General features: G+C 43.1%; 1 protein-coding gene across 4 annotated transcripts in view; it reads left to right on the top strand.

Annotated features, from left to right (window-relative positions):
- Window positions 1–6,467: 6,467 nt before the first annotated feature.
- FBXW7 (F-box and WD repeat domain containing 7) overlaps window positions 6,468–16,175 on the top strand; it is a 236,333-nt gene continuing 226,625 nt past the window's right edge. For 2 of the 4 annotated variants that reach the window (XM_055405031.2, XM_055405032.2), the window contains exon 1: window positions 6,468–6,754. The gene's annotated coding sequence lies outside the window, so the exon portion shown is untranslated. The remainder of the gene's footprint in view (window positions 6,755–16,175) is intronic. The other 2 variants (XM_055405035.2, XM_055405033.2) reach the window with 2 other exon arrangements.

Consider the following 16,175-nt stretch of genomic DNA (forward strand, 5'->3'; position numbering starts at 1 on the left):
TAATTTAATTTTCCATTATAACTAGCAGTCAACTATCACTCATTTTCAGAATCAATCTTTTTGCAAACCGAGATGATGATGAAGGCCACACAGGGACAATCTCATCAAACAGTTGATAAGTTTTCTAGACTGATGTGTTCTTGTATTTAACAATGTCATCAAGATCTGGTATCTTCCAACATTTTTAACAGCACTATGATATTATTAAGGAGCTGATCACCAAATCCAAGGGCTTTCGCTGCATCATTTGATATGACCAACCATTGCTTTATTTTGTAGGGCTTCTTTCAGATGTTGAGGAAGCATGGTTATTCTCTGAAGAGGCCAGAGGTCAAGTGATAGACTGGCTATAAGTGATGAAGGGGAGAGTGGTGAATCTTTTTTAAAAGCAGGTTTCCAAGTAGCCCCTGTTTAGCGCTATCATTTATATTAATATTTAAAATGTTTATTCTTTTATGTGTACCAATCTTAATCTGATTCTAAAGCTATTAGGCTTAAAATAAAGTAACCTTATCCAATGGTAGATTATGAGGTTTGCCATGTGGAAGTGAACAACATTCCATAGACCAGGGGAACTAACTTACCTTGCTGCTCCAGAAGCCTAAGTGTCAGTATGATGTAACAGCAAGCGTAATCTATTTGAAGACTTGGGGCTGAGTCCAGGCTTCCCTTTTATTTAATCTTCTGAACCTGGTTAAATGATTTAATTTCTGTGATTCTTCATCCAATCTTAAAATATCACTCAACTCCAAACAAAGAACTGACAGATAAGAACATGGTTCAGTTCAGTTCAGTCGCTCAGTCGCGTCCGACTCTCAGCGACCCCATGAAGCACAGCATGCCAGGCCTCCCTGTCCATCACCAACTCCCATAGCTCACTCAAACTCATGTCCATCGAGTCGGTGGGATGCCATCCAGCCATCTCATTCTCTGTCATCCCCATCTCCTCCCACCCCAAATCCCTCCCAGCATCAGACTCTTTTCCAGTGAGTCAACTTGTTGCATGAGGTGGCCAAAGTATTGCAGTTTCAGCTTTAGCATCAGTCCTTCCAATGAACACCCAGGATTGATCTGCTTTAGAATGGACTGGTTGGATCTCCTTGCAGTCCAAGGGACTCTCAAGAGTCTTCTCCAGCACCACAGTTCAAAAGCATCAATTCTTTGGCGATCAGCTTTCTTCACAGTCCCACTCTCACATCCATACATGACCACTGGAAAAACCATAGCTTTGACTAGACGGACCTTGGTTGGCAAAGTAATGTCTCTGCTTTTTAATATGCTGTCTAGGTTGGTCATAACTTTCCTTCCAAGCAATAAGCGTCTTTTAATTTCATGGCTGCAGTCAGCATCTGCAGTGATTCTGGAGCCCCAAAAAATAAAGTCTGACACTGTTTCCACTGTTTCCCCATCTATTTCCCATGAAGTGATGGGACCAGATGCCATGATCTTCGTTTTCTGAATGTTGAGCTTCAAGCCAACCTTTTCACTCTCCTCTTTCACTTTCATCAAGAGGCTTTGTGTTCCTCTTCACTTTCTGCCATAAGGGTGGTGTCATCTGCATATCTGAGGTTATTAATATTTCTCCCGGCAATCTTGATTCCAGCTTGTGCTTCTTCCAGCCCAGCGTTCCTCATGATGTACTCTGCATATAAGTTAAATAAACAGGGTGACAATATACAACCTTGACGTACACCTTTTCCTATTTGGAACCAGTCTGTTGTTCCATGTCCAGTTCTAACTGTTGCTTCCTGACCTGCATACAGGTTTCTCAAGAGGCATGTCAGGTGGTCTGGTATTCCCATCTCTTGAAGAATTTTCCACAGTTTATTGTGATCCACACAGTCAAAGGCTTTGGCATAGTAAAATAGTCAAATAGAATACCTTGGGAAAATTTGTCAGGTAGTGACACGAATGGTATGTATTTGATATTAATGAGTAAAATTAAAGAGAAAAACAAAACATGTATTTTAGCAGGAATTTTAGGAGGGAAGAAAAAGCCATTGTAACTTTCATAAAATGAATAAAACTTGGAAATAGAAAAAAATTTGTGCAAGTGAAACAATTTGTTACATAGTTGCCTATAAAATACAAAGCAAGAGTTGTTACACAGGTCATTGAATAAACATCTGACTACATACTTGAGGAAAACTAAGTCATACCAAAGCACCATGAGGGATTCCAGGAACAATTTAATAGTTCAAAGCGTGACATTATTTTGGAATGTAAAAAATATAGCCTTGTAGACCTACTCTTAAGAAGTTAATCATTAAATTCATAAGAGATAATTAGACAAACTATTAATATAATTATTCTTATTTTGGAACGAACTTGTCCCAAATGTAACTCATTTGGTAGTATTACCTTACCTGACATATATTATTCAAATATGGACTATAAAGGATATTGGAAAATTGGGTATCTCAGTGATTAGGCGTGAAAACGATAACACATTTCACAAAAGAAATACACATGGCCAGTTGATATATGAAAAGGTCCTCATCGGCATCAGCAATCAGGGAAATGCAAGTTCAAACTCCCACCAGACTGGCAAGGCAGAAAAGGACTGACTGTATCAATTGTGGTTGAGGGTATGGACATGAAGTTCACACAATGCTGGTGTGAGTGTAACACTTTAGAAAACAGCCTGGAATTATTCATTCAAATTTAGAACAAACATAACTACTCCCAGGTATATACCATATAGAAACTCAGATGTGATGGAATACATATACAAAAATATTTACAGCAGTATTTACAACAATTTCAAACTGGAAACAACCCAGATATTCATCAACAATAGAATGGCTAAATAAATTATGCCATATTGCTATAATGGAACACCATAAAACAGCAATTAAAATGAACAAACTAGTTATATGAACAACCCAAATAACGTATGATGGATTAAAAAAGACATTGAGCAAGAGCTGTAATCAAAACAGGTTACATACTGTTGTTCCAAGAGAAAGGGCAAAACCAAATAATATGTTGTTTAGAGATACACATGCCTGTAATAAAACTATAGAGAAAAGCAAGGAAATGGCTATCACTAAAGTTAGAATAATAGTTACCTCAAAAAGGGAGGGAAAGTTGTATTCAGGAAGGTCACTGGGGTACTTCAGAGGTTCTGGTAATGTTCCATTTCTTGACCTGGTTGGTTACATGGAGGCTTCTTTTACAATTACTCATTTTACTGAGTAACTGCTTTATGCATTTTAATGCATATTTCACAATCAAACCACTAAAGGTAATTGAATATTGTAGATGGAATTTCTAGAAAGAAATACTGCTAGATAATTTAGCTTATGAAATCTTTTACAGCAAAAACTACTGATGTGGGATAATGAAGCTGATACAATAGTTTCCCATACAATCTCACTTTCAAGTGTAGGAGAAAAGAACCCTATACAAATATCCCTCTGTCATACTTTAACATACTATAAAGATCTTTATCATACACAAACTGATGAACCAGGGAAAGAACTCTGTTACCTAAAACTTCAGATTTCTTTTTTTGAATTTCGAATGAAGCAGTTGTTTTCTTCTCTGGAGTAGTAAGAAATGAAAGCACTGAAGAGATGCAGACCAAGCTGGCAATGTATGAGCTTCCTTTTTTCAGCCGCCAGTTCCAGCTGTTTCCTCCAATCAGCACACCGTGTGGTGAAGCTGGTGGGTCTTGCCTAGTAAGCTGGTGCAGCTGTAAGTTCATCAGTAGTTGGCTGAGGGTTCTCCTCTCTGCTATTCCGCCCCTCAGCACCAAGGTTCTCTGGGGGAACCACTGACAACCAACACCAATCAGGCTGCTGAAAAGCTCCATGTGGTTGGTTACACACTTCCCTGGAGGTGTCCTCTGCTGGGTTGCAGAGCTCTGATGTTTGCATTCTTTCTAGCCAAAGTTAACAGAAATCTGTGGTGCTAGGCTTCACAAAATCCCCTCAATCTGTGTATTTTATTCCTTCAATTTCCATCAAAAAATTAGGAAAAGGCACAAAACCCCAAACGATTTACACATGTAGCCATGTGGGGCCCTCATTTGCTGTTCAGACTCCTTGTGAGTCTTATTTGGAAGGATCTGGCAGGGACTGGTCATAAGAAGAGAGCCAGATCTGGGGTAACTTAAACAAAGGCGAGTTAACCTGGCTCTTAGAACTTGGGCGAACGGGAGATGGGCAGGGGCTGCTTTATCAGTCTCTTCTTGCTTTGGCAACATCCGTCCCCTCCACCTCCCCATCCTCCCGTTACTTTCTCTGCAGCATTTTAATAAAAACGAGCCCTTGTATTTTACCCAGTTACAAGGTTCCTTGATGTATTTGCATATGGTGGTGGCAGCAGGGGCAGAAACTCTGAGCTCCCCAGATCTTTATATAAAAACCTGCCTCTTATCCCCTGAGGTAGAAAGATCTGTAATAGTCACTATCGCTGCTCCCGGAAGAGGTAAGGCGCGCCAGAGTCCAGAGACCCAACTGTGGAATCTGCTTCCTTTTTTCCCTGCTTTTATCTCCTTCTCACACTATTCATCAGGACAGGTGCAAGACAGGTTTCTGAGGATTCTGAAATCGTGTTATCTTAAAATTTCCTGTCCTAGAGAACCACACTGTCAACTTCATGAGTTTTTACTTGAATTTACTTTCCAGGATAACACCTGTAGGAAAACCAGTATAAATAGTAATAATATTTATTTTAGAAAGGAAATAGCCTTTGAGTCAGACCTGAAACACAGACCAAAATTTCTTGATTACAGTAATGGACACTGATTAACAACCAATACCAGCTCTCCAAAGCTCCAAGCCACAAACACGAATGGTTCCTAAAAGGGAGGCAGTACTAAGTTCTCCTGAAAAGTCAAAAATCCTTCCACAATCCCTGGGGGGACGGCTCCCTTCCTTCGTCCCAGCAGTTCGCCTCCCTTTTCGCTAAAGGGTGGAGAGGGGTAAGAGGGATGTGTTACAACTCGCATCTTTACAATGCTACGCAGTTGACAAAGCGCTTGGACTTCCGTCAAACTCCTCTGCGCTCCGCGACTGAGGGAGCCATTCATTCATTCACCAAACATTTGCTCTGCCTGATCACGCGTCACCGGGCGCTGGTGTCGCTCCACACCAGGGGAAGGGTGGGGCGCTCGCGCCCTCGAGCAGGTGCGGCGGATCAAGCTGTAAGATAACTTCTCGGGCAGCTGGGCTTTCCGAAGGCCCGTCTGGGGCCAAATGCCTCACCTTCGGGTGGTGCGCGCCCGAGCATGGCCGCGCGGCCTGGGCCTCCTCCTTGCTCCCCAAGGAGCAGTCACCACCTGCTCTGAAGGAACCCGCTACGGAGCAAGCTCTCTCCACCGCCCTCGGGTCAGGGGTAAGCTCAGGCGGCAGCTTAGGCTCCACGCGGCTCCTCCCCTTCCTCTCTTCTGTTCTGACGCGGCCGTAGAGGCGGCGGCAGCGACACCGAGTCCGCGGCCCGAGGCGCACCCACCCGCTCGCGGAGCCCGACTTCCTCTTCCCTTGCAGCGTCATCAGAGCGCGCCAGAGGCGCCTAGGGCGGGGCGGTCGGAAAGGTGAAGAAAGACTCCGGGAGTCAGCCTGCGAGCGGAGAGAAAAGGGAGGGGGGGAGCGCGGTTGCTAGGTGACTTGCGTCATTGCTGCGCGCCGCTTTCCTCCCGCCCCTCTCTCTGGAGTGAGGCGAGAGCCCCGCACTGAGCGAGGGAGACAGCGAGCTGAGCTCCGGGCGCCGCCGCAGCCGCCGCCGCCGTCGCGAGCGTGAGAGCCAGGGGACATCTGAGGAACCCAGCGCCCGTGCAGCGGCCGCCGCCAGCACGTCTGCGCTGACCTGGGCCGGCGGGCGCCGCGGCCACCTCTTCTCCCCCCTCACCTTCCCGGCCGGCAGCCGCGGCTGCACACGCCGGAGCCCGAGCCGGAGCCGGTGGCTGGGGGGCAGGGAGGCGGCTCCCGCGGGCCGGGACCAGTCCGCTGCCCCGCGGGGAGAGGACGCTGAGGAGGGGCCGGGGCTTCTGTGGGTCCCGGGGCGCGGGGCCCCCGAAGTGGAGGGCGGGGGTCCCGGCCGCAGCGACACATGCGGGAGCCGGGGGCGGGGGCGGCGCCGAGCGGAGCCGGCCGGGTCCCCCTCCTCGCCGCCGCCTCGGCCGCCCGCCCGGGGCCGTAGCATCTCGCCGCGGAGTGCATGAGCCGGGGCTCCACGCCGGGCAGGCGCCCCCCGGCCGGGGGCGCGGGGACCCCGATGTGAAGCGGCGGCCGGGGCGGCGGGGACAGCGGGACCGGCGCCGCCGTCCTTCCCTTCCCTCCCCCGCCCCTCCGCCCCCTCGGGGGGTCTCCGTTCTCGGCCCGTCGCCGGCCCCCCGGCTCCTCGGCAGGACTCCGGGAGGAGTTCTCAGAGCCCCCTCCCTGCCCCAGCCCCGAGGGCGGCGGGGCCGGGGGGGACCCGGGGGGCCGGCCGCAGCCTCCGCCCAGGAGAAACTTTAGAAGACGAAAATCCGGAGCCTCCCAAACGGGACTGTCGGGGAGAAGTGGCCCGGGACGGGCAGGAGACCCAGCCTGAAGAGACCCAGGAAGAGGAAAAGAGGAGGTAAGCGGGGCCGCCGCTGCCGCCTGTGCTCCGGCCGCGCGAAGAGACCCGGGGGACCGCCCGGCTTGGCGATCCCAGTCCCGCTTCTTGCTCAGCAACGCGCCCGAGCTGCCGCGGCTGCCGCCTCGGTCCCGCGGAGGACAGGAAGCAGCCCGCGTTCTCAGCGCCGCCGGTTCTTCTCTAGAGTGTGAGTTCCCCGGGAAAGGGAGTGGGGGGAGTAGAAGGCAGAGGATGCTGGGGCGTCCTCTGGAGTTCGGCAGATGTTTTTCCAGGAGTGTTGGGAGTGTGTCGGTGAGAGGGGTGCCTTAGTCCTCGCTGTCGGGAGAGGCGTCCGGCAGTCCTGTGTTCTGTGACCTTTAGCGCTGGGTACGTGGGACACACACAGGTTTCTCTTTGAGGAGTTGTCTTTCTTCCGAGTAGACACTTGCACCTCTCTGGCCAGTAATTGGCAAAAGGAAACTGAGGAAACCCGGGTCTGTGTGCGCACAAAGGACATCTCTGTAGTATCTCTTCTCCCGGTACACCGGGTGGGAAACTGCGCTCTAGTTTTTGGCCCTGGGCAACTCATTTGGGTTCCCAAGTGGGAACCTCTGACTTTGTGAACCCCTGAAAGTAAAACTTTACTTTGGTCGGTCTTCTTTGAGGGATTTCATTTCAGGAGCAACTGGTATAGGAGTTATTTTTTTACCTTCTTATTTCCTGGGTGTAATTCCTCTGTATCCGGAGGACACTAACAGATTGCAGTTACTCAGGAAATTCTGAGTTCTTATGAATCGCAACTGATTTGGAGGACAGAATTTAGTACTTTAACCAGTTTATGAAAGTTACTAAATTTTTCCTTAAGTGCTTTTTTTTTTTTTAGAAGCATATGTCCTACTTGATGAAGCTTTGCTTATTTCTCTCATGCTTCTCTATACAGTGAGGAGACACTTCTGATGTTTAATTCTTTGAAGAAGAATGTTTTTCCTCTTCCTTTAAAAGTGAAGTCTGTAAAATCTTTTATTTGTAATTAGGTATTCTTTCCGTGTGCCAAATTAAGGTGCAGGAAAGTAATTAACATTTCATATATTTGTACAGACCATAAGCATACGGTGGAATTTTATTTAACAGAACATACGCAGTACTAAGAATTAGGGCCCCTCCAGACAGCTGTGTGAACTCACACTTTCTGAAGCCACTGCTGAGAGAAGCTTAGTGGGAATGAATGTAGAAACTTTGTGGGAATGTGGTTATCTGTGCTCTTTTCATTCAGGATCTTGTTTAAAACTTTCTCAAAACACTTTTCATCCTGAATTGTTACTCTTTTGAAGAAATGAATTCTACAAGTTTATTAGCCCCTGAATTATGTAACTGTTCATTTCTCCCAAACCTGTCTCAAGTTTCAAGACACATCCCAAATTTGTGTTTTGAGAATTGCTAGAACAAGCTGGAATTCATCTTTTCCTGGATTTGTAGATGTTGATTGTTTCTCTTTACCATCATCTTTCCTGACTTTTTGTCTGTCTTAGAATAATTTCTTCCATCCTCATCATCACTTTGCCCTCCTCTGGAACTTCTCCAGGTGTTTTGTTTCTCTTTGTATGCCTTGTTCTTGTTATGCTTTGTTAGAAGTCTTAAATTGTCTTTTAAATAGATACTGACATCAAAATATTGAGCAGTGTATGTAATATTAGATGTAGAGTCAAAACCGAATGTCTGTAGATCTGTTATTTTGTGACCTTGAGGAAGTCATATATTCCATACTTTACAAAGATAGGAGGAAGAGAAATCTAGTTTTGCGTAGGCTCTTTTTGGTGGGGAGGAAAAGAGGACAGAGCAGCAGACTAATTTGAGCGTAGATTATCCTCCATCAAAGTTGTTTACAACTTTAAGACTTGTTTTGACTATACATTGGTTAAAAATCATGGTAATATTTTAGTGTATATTTGAGTAGCAAAGAAACAGCAAAATATTTGGGGGTTCCCTGCCTTTGAGATGCTTTTGTGTCTGGGTGGCAGAGGCAATGAAACACAAATTGCACAGAATTGTAGGAAAGGGGGAATAGACTAGCTTTGATCTATGACCACTATGTTGGCTGCAGTTTGGTACCTTATAGATGTAAATTTATTTGTACAAATTTCACTAGAGAAATGTTGATGTTGGACTATACAGAACTTACTGGAGTATCTCAGTCAGGGTAAGGTGTTTTTTTTTTAGGAAGAAAAGAGCAGGTGGAGATAAAGTGTTTCAAACTCTTGGAACTAGAGGGTATGAGGGACAAATGTAATTAGGAAGTTAACTTACCGGAATACAGCGGGAATTTGTTGAGTAGACTTAGGGCCAGTTTGTATGGATACATGTTTACAGTCCGAAGAATGAATTGAGAGTAGTGTTTTTGAGAGGGTAGTTTTAGACCATTGAGGATACATTGTATTTTAGGCCAAGAGGCATTGTACCTGGATTAGGATTTTGGTGTTCTAGGGAACTAACATTTTTACACCACAGTCAACTGAAGGGCTATAGCAGATGCAAGAGAGAAGGAGATGCTCCCAATGTGTTAGTATGGTGCTAGTGGTTTCTTATAAAGAGTAATTAAAACATGGGGCAATGGACTTTGTTTTGGACATTAAATTTTAGGGTTAAAGTTGGCTACCGATGCAGTTTCAAAACAGTAAAATGATGAGTAGTATGCTGAAAACTGGGAGTCATTATGAAGCATTATGGTTTCTCTGTAGTGTTGATGGAGAGAACGGGCTGAAAAATGGGTACCTTTGCTTGGGCGGGGGTGAGTTTGTTAGCAGAGACGCAGGGAGAACAGGGAGTGAAGGAGGCTGAAAGTGAGTGAGAGTTGGAATTGAAAAGGAGGGGTGAGCTTCCAGCATGGCCACCAGTTCAGTCTCAGGGCACGTGGTTGTCTCTGAAATGGCCAACAAGCTGTTTACAGGCTGTATAGGCCCTGAGATTAAGTTCAGAAGAATATATAAAATTTCCGTTTTAAGGAACTTATACAAGAAGGGACAGATCTGTTTCATCAGATTCACCTTTTTTAAAAGTTTGCCTTTCATTATTATCCCGAGTTTGGTCTTTAACGTGACGAAGTGGTGCTAAAAATAGCTGGCAGAGAAGGCTGCTTCCCCTGCTGCAGTTGGTGTGTTGTCTTTGTGTCCCATACAATGGAGGGGATATCCCTGTGTTGGCACAGCATGCTGAAAATGCCTTAAAGACTTTTCTATTAAAAAACAAGCAAAAACCAATTTGGCACTTAAAAGAATTTAGACATCTTTGAAGCATTTATAGACAGTGGAAGACTGACCTTTAAGAAATTAAAAATATTTAAAATTTTTGTGGTGAAAGTTGCATATACGGTATTCTCTAACAAGGGCTTTCCAGGTGATGCAATAGTAGAGAATCCACTTGCCAATGCAGGAGATGCAGGAGACGCAGTTTGGTCCCTGGGTGGGGAAGATCCCCTGGAGAAGGAAATGGCAATCCACTCCAGGATTCTTGCCTGGGAAATGCCATGGACAGAGGAGCCTGGTGGCTACAGTCTGTGGGGCCTCATAAGAGTGGGACACGACTGAGCCCAGCACAGCATCATCAGCATCTAACAAGGGTTAAGGATTATGAGGTAGGAAATACATATATCACGCTTTTTTGTGTTCCTTAGTTTGAATTCACCTTCTCAGTAGCTTCTTTGGCTTCTTCCTCAGAGTAGTAATTGAAATGGTCGTAGCTATTTAGACCGGGACCTAGATCTCAGGTGGTTCTAGGACTTGGAATATATGCCATGTGTGCCTTCTCTTCTCACCCTCTATTTTCCACTTTTTGTCTGCAGGTGAAATCATGCTTTGATGAACTTTAAAGGGCCTTTTTGGGTTGACTTGATCTATGGGGCTCGTAGTAGGGAGTGATCACCTCGTGTGCTCTGCCTTAGCAACTGTGGGACTCATTTGGGATGAATAAAAGAGCCGTGTGTGTGTGTGTTTAAACATTGGGTAATCCCAAGCCCACGTGTAGTTAGCAGCAGCCCAGTTAGTGTACTTGAAAGTGGTTCTTGGAGAAACCTTGTGTTTCCTCCAGCATCTCACTGTGCAGAGGAGGGGTTGGCAAACTTTTTTCTTTGTGAAGGGCCAGTTAGTAAATAGTTTAGATTTTGTGAACCATATGGTCTCTGTTGCAAAGATTCAGTTCTGCTGTTGAAGTGTGAACGCAGCCACAGACAATATGTAAGTGAATGTGTGTGACTGAGTTCTAGTAAAGCCGTGTACATAAAAGCCAGGTAGACTGGATCCTTGGTAGAAAACACTGCAAATCCACTAACGTGCAGTGTGAGCTTCCTTCCACTGCAAAGCTGGGACTGGCTATTTTAGTTGTCTCTGTTTTCTAAATGAGATGTATTTCTTGGAGGCTGTCTTAAAATGATTCTGCAGAGTCTTCTGTTCAGAGGTCCTTTTGCTTCCACAGTGATGAAAAACTGGACTGAGGAGCAGAGGCAATGCCTTCTGTAAAGGGATGCAACTGAAAAGTAGGGACTGCTTGGAATTCTCATTCAAAGATACCGTAGCATATAAGATACCATATGGTGATATACTGATTGTGTATCAGGGCCAGAAGCATCTCTGAAGTATCTTTGAAGAAACTTGTGAGTATAATTTTGAAAGGTTCTGAAAATAAGCTGTAGAGCATTTACTTTAGATGTAAAATTAGAATTGTTCATGGTTTGTTTGAATCATGTGAAAGTACTAGTTAAACCTTAAGATCATTAAAGTTTGACCCTTCTGTTTCTTAAAATTTTGGTGATCTTTTGCAATGTCCTTCAGTGGGTAGAATTACTGACTCCACAATTTTTGTTAATTTCAAGTATTAGATCTTAACAGATCACTTAAATCACTTAATTGTGTACTTTAAAAAGTTTTGCTGTGTTCTTAAGGTTAAATGTAGCATGGGTTAATATTCACCCAACAAATAAATCTCAAATGTGTTGTTTAGAAAAGACAGTTCATTTTGTTCAATGTTACATCATAGCTAATATTAAAACTCGGTTTCATTTGTGAATATTGGATGGTGGTATATTTTTACCCTGGTTTCATAGGACTTATTTATCTCAGGCAGGGGAAGGGATTATTCTTGCAGTAGTGACCACTTTTTAGTTTCAAACCTGCTTTTACTTTACGTAATGTTTCTACATATAATTGATACTTCAGTTCCTCTTCCTTTAAAAAAGGAGTCTGACAATTTTACACAGCCTGGCAATTTTAGTATACCTTTTAGAAAGAAGGTCACTGTAAAGTTGCTTTCTGGTTCATTAGGAGAGGATTGTTTCTTTGCTCTTTTTAAGTCTTCCTTTTATCTCATCCTTAAGGATCAGTGGCAGTTTAAAAGACACAAGGTGTCTGTCTCCTATCTGCAAATATTCCAAATAGAAATAGTCTATATTGGTGACACTTTTCAGTGGACTAGGGAAAAGAGAGGTGTATAATTTTTTTTTTTATTACTTGTAGCTGAATTATTACCAGCAGATGAGTAAAGTTGTTTCCAAATAATGGACTCCTGCTGTTAAACATTTCTACTTTGTGTCTTTTTCCCACCCAGTGTCAAGCCAGTCTGATGCCTTAGTGTAGTAGATTTTTGCTACTTTCTTGTGATACTTCATTGATACTGTGTTGTGATCCCTTTCACAACAGGTTTAGAGTGTTTGACATTTTCTGAACACTGTGGGATATATATCTTCTAATAATTACATTTTACACACATGTATAGTTAGCAGTTCCTCCTAGTCTATCTTCAGAATTGCCAAATATTTGAGGGACTATCTGTGCTTGATCTGGATATTGAGTGACAGAACATGTAGCAGTTTTTCTAAAATGTTCCCTTAAAAAGTTTTGAGTAACAATTGATATCTCTAAAACTGTAAGCTAATAGAAGAAAATATGTTTGTGTTGTATTATCCTGCAGTGCAGGTGGTTGAAAAGTAATGAACAAAAACACGCAAGAGACGTTATTGCTTGGTATCTTGTTTTTTGCTCTCATCGCCTTCACCTAAGGGATAGATTGTAGCTCAGTCAGATATTGTGCAGTTTCTGTTGCTTTTCTGTTTCACCTCTGCCCTTTTTTTCAGCTGAAGGTTAGCTACTGGAAACCTAGTGGCTTTAGACAGGAGGTTGCATGAGCTGTGTGTGTGCGTGTGTGCACACGAGTCATGCTAGATGCTCCTTCATGGCTGCTGTGGAATTTAGGAACTATTAAAAAGATAGGGGTGCAAAGTATTTTTAATATCACTTGGGCTTTTTTCTGAGAGATTCACCATAGGACAAGATGCTGAACCCATCAATATATGTTAGGCCAGATGTGAAGTGTCAAAACAAATTGCTGGTTTGTTTTTGGAAGAAAGGATGTATCTTAGTGAGACTTTCAGGATGGCATGCTTTTCAGGGCAGTGTAGGGGGTAGTAATAGATCTTTGCACAACATCTCTGGGTCTGAGAAGGACTTGCCCCACTAACGTTGTTGTTCAGTCGCTCAGTCGTGTCTGACTTTGCAACCCCATGGACTGCAGCATGCTGGTCCTCCTTTCCTTTATCAACTCCGAGAGCTTGCTCAAACTCATGTCCGTTGAGTCAGTGATGCCATCCAACCATCTCATCCTCTGTCGTCCCCTTCTCCTCCTGCCCTCAAACACATCAGGGTCTTTTCCAATGAGTCAGCTCTTTGCATCAGGTGGCCGAAGTATTGGAGCTTCAGCATCAGTCCTTCCAATGAATATTCAAGGTTGATTTCCTCTTGGATTGAGTGGCTTGATCTCCTTGCAGTTCAAGGGATTCTCAAGAGTTTTCTCCAACACCACTTATAATGGTGTTTAATTTAGAACTGTCTAATGGTAGAAACTATTACACATACTTGAAACAAGCAAGATGTTGCTAATTTGTTTCTCATTTCTCTCATAAAATACATTGATGCTCTGGAGGCAGAAGCCCCATTAGTTAGGCAATACTTTCCTTACCTTTGTGGCCTAGGACAAGCTACTTAGCCTTTTACTGTCGACTTCATTACCTGTTGATGGGGATGTGTCTTACACAGGGTTGTTGTTAGGATTAAATGAGATAATGTAAAACATATGCGAAGCTCTTCCAGTGCCTGGCATATAGTAAGATGACCCATGACTGTTAACTTATTATTATGGTAAAGATCTTTCAAAGTATAACATAGACAGAAGGCTAATGTCAGGCTTTATATTGCTCAACACTTAAATTCAGCCTTGAGTTGAACAAATTATGCTGAAGTAATTCTGCAGTGTTTTCAAAAGCGTCTGAAACAGTGTATGATTCATTAACATTTTTATTTAAAAAAATCTTAAAGAAATGGCAGAATGCTGTGCTTATTATTTATAGAAAAGAAAGACTTATTTAAACATAACTAGAACTTGAATTTATCCCTAAAGACCTCAATAGTGCTTAGATTAGAAAGGACTCTTTTTTGAATAATTTATTGATTATGTCTGAAAGTGACTATGGTTTAAATTGTCCATTTAGAAATAGCACTATGTAATTGGTTATCATGGGGTCGCAAAGAGTCGGACACGATTGAGCGACTGAACTGAACTGAACTGAATTGGGTTATCAAGCCATTTAACTGTCCATCTCTGACACTTGAGAATAAAAACTTTGAAAAAATCATGAAGTTTAATAAGTTTTATTTGTATCAATACATCTCAAATTAAGATGGAATGAATTTTATTTAGGTGATTTTGTTTTAACTAAATTTTTAGCTTTCTCCTTTTTCTAAAATGATGAGAGGGAGAAAGGGATATTCCCTCTTTATGCTTAATATTTATTAAATGCAGGATCAGGTTTCAGAAATAACTTTTCCTTTAAGCTTGGCAGAATCACTGTTCTGTTGGCCACTTCAAGAAATAAATGCTTCTTGATAGTTGTATTTGGAAAGTATTTCTATTTTGAGAACAGTTTGCCTATGTCTTCATAGTTTGTTTATTTAATAGAGCTGTATGTTGAAGATGAGTGTATGAAGAACATCTGACGGCAGAGAGAAAAGGTTGAGAGGTGTTTCTTAGCACTGTTTTTCTTGCCAGCTCTTGTCCGCGTTCTTATGCAGAAATTAGATTGACATATATTAGTGAATCTCTGGGTAAGTAATTTAACAAATATTTTAGTTTTTAAACAAATTCAATCTTTTAAATATTTTTCTTTGGTGGTTGTAATTGGAGTTTTAATTCTGGAGTTATCCTTTTCATTTTAGAGATTTTCAGAAAGAATTATGGTATGAATGGGTTACTGGATAGGTGGGAGAAGAGCATAGTCTTTCTAGTGAGTTTAATTTCTTCCTGTTTATTATGTCTGTAATATCAGAGGCTATATAAATAAATACATGGGTCATCAGCTTTCTTTTGCATGATTGGTGGTCTCTTCATTGATTGGGTGACTTTGATAATATAACCTTTGGGATGCAGCTGTTGTAAGTGGGGGACATTTTTTTCTACCTGAATATTACACAGGTAGGCTTTTTTTTTTTTTTTATTAGAGAAGTACAGAAATTTTAACTCACTATATTAGAAATTTAGAGTAGGAAAAAAAAAGATTTCCCAGTTTTGGTAAAGGCCTGTTAAGTAGGAGAGGAGAGATGGAAGTAAAGAGGAGGGGAGACAGAGCGAAGGAGGAGCGGAGCGGCAGAGTGGGGAGAATGGCTCAGGACGTTCTGAGGTCAGCCTCAGTCAGAGGTCACACCCTGTTATTGCTTTGGGTTGTGGACATGGGCTGTTATCACTTGCTATCTGCCACCCTTTGAAATGTTGGTTAGATGATTGACCCTAGTTCCTAGTTTTTCAACATCTGGATTCTTTAAACCATGGAAGTTTTAATCTGTGTGGGATAATCTGTGTGTTCTAGGGTGGGAAAATTCCCGCAGTACCTGCTGGAGGAGGGGGCGGACATATGGTTTTTGAGTATGTTGGTGTTTCTTTCTTGTTTTGTTTCATCGATTTTCCTCATGGACCACGTTCTGCTCATTGGCCGATCTCCCTAGCTTTGCCTGAGAAGGGTGTTTGTAATTCTGTGTGTGTGACAGAGGAGGTGAGAGGCAGGCCTTGGCATTAACAGGCCAGGCTCCAGCTGCTTTGTGACCTTGGGCAAGTTATTTATTCAGTATGTGAACCTGTGAAACCGAGCTGGTGATGATAGTGCCTCTCTCTTAGAGGTTAAGAGGGTTGGGATAATGGATCACAGTGTCTGGCTCAGAGTTAGTGCTCAGTAAATGGTAATTATTGCGAGAGTAATAAATATTACACTATTCTTGTTACTTTTGTGTTGCTGAAGGCCTTTGTGACTTTTGTTTTGAATATGTCCCTACTTTGAATACTGCTTTTATTCGGCAGCGATGTTCATTGAACACTTACCGTGCCAGGCATTGATCTAAGTGAACAGAACATTATAATCCCTGCCCTTTTAAGACTTAAATTCTGGTTGAAGGGTACAGAATACATAAAAGCAAAGCAGATGACCCATCTCTCATCCTGTGAAATTGGGTGTTTGACCTCCCATGTCTGGTCTCCACTGACCAGCCCTGCGAGTCTTTACCCGTAGGGCTTTGGCATTTGCTTCTGTTGCTGTGCTTCAGAGG

This window comes from Moschus berezovskii, chromosome 19 (assembly GCF_049115385.1).
Source record: "Moschus berezovskii isolate FMDL1 chromosome 19, NW_MosBer_1.0, whole genome shotgun sequence".
Taxonomy (NCBI): Eukaryota; Metazoa; Chordata; class Mammalia; order Artiodactyla; family Moschidae; genus Moschus; species Moschus berezovskii.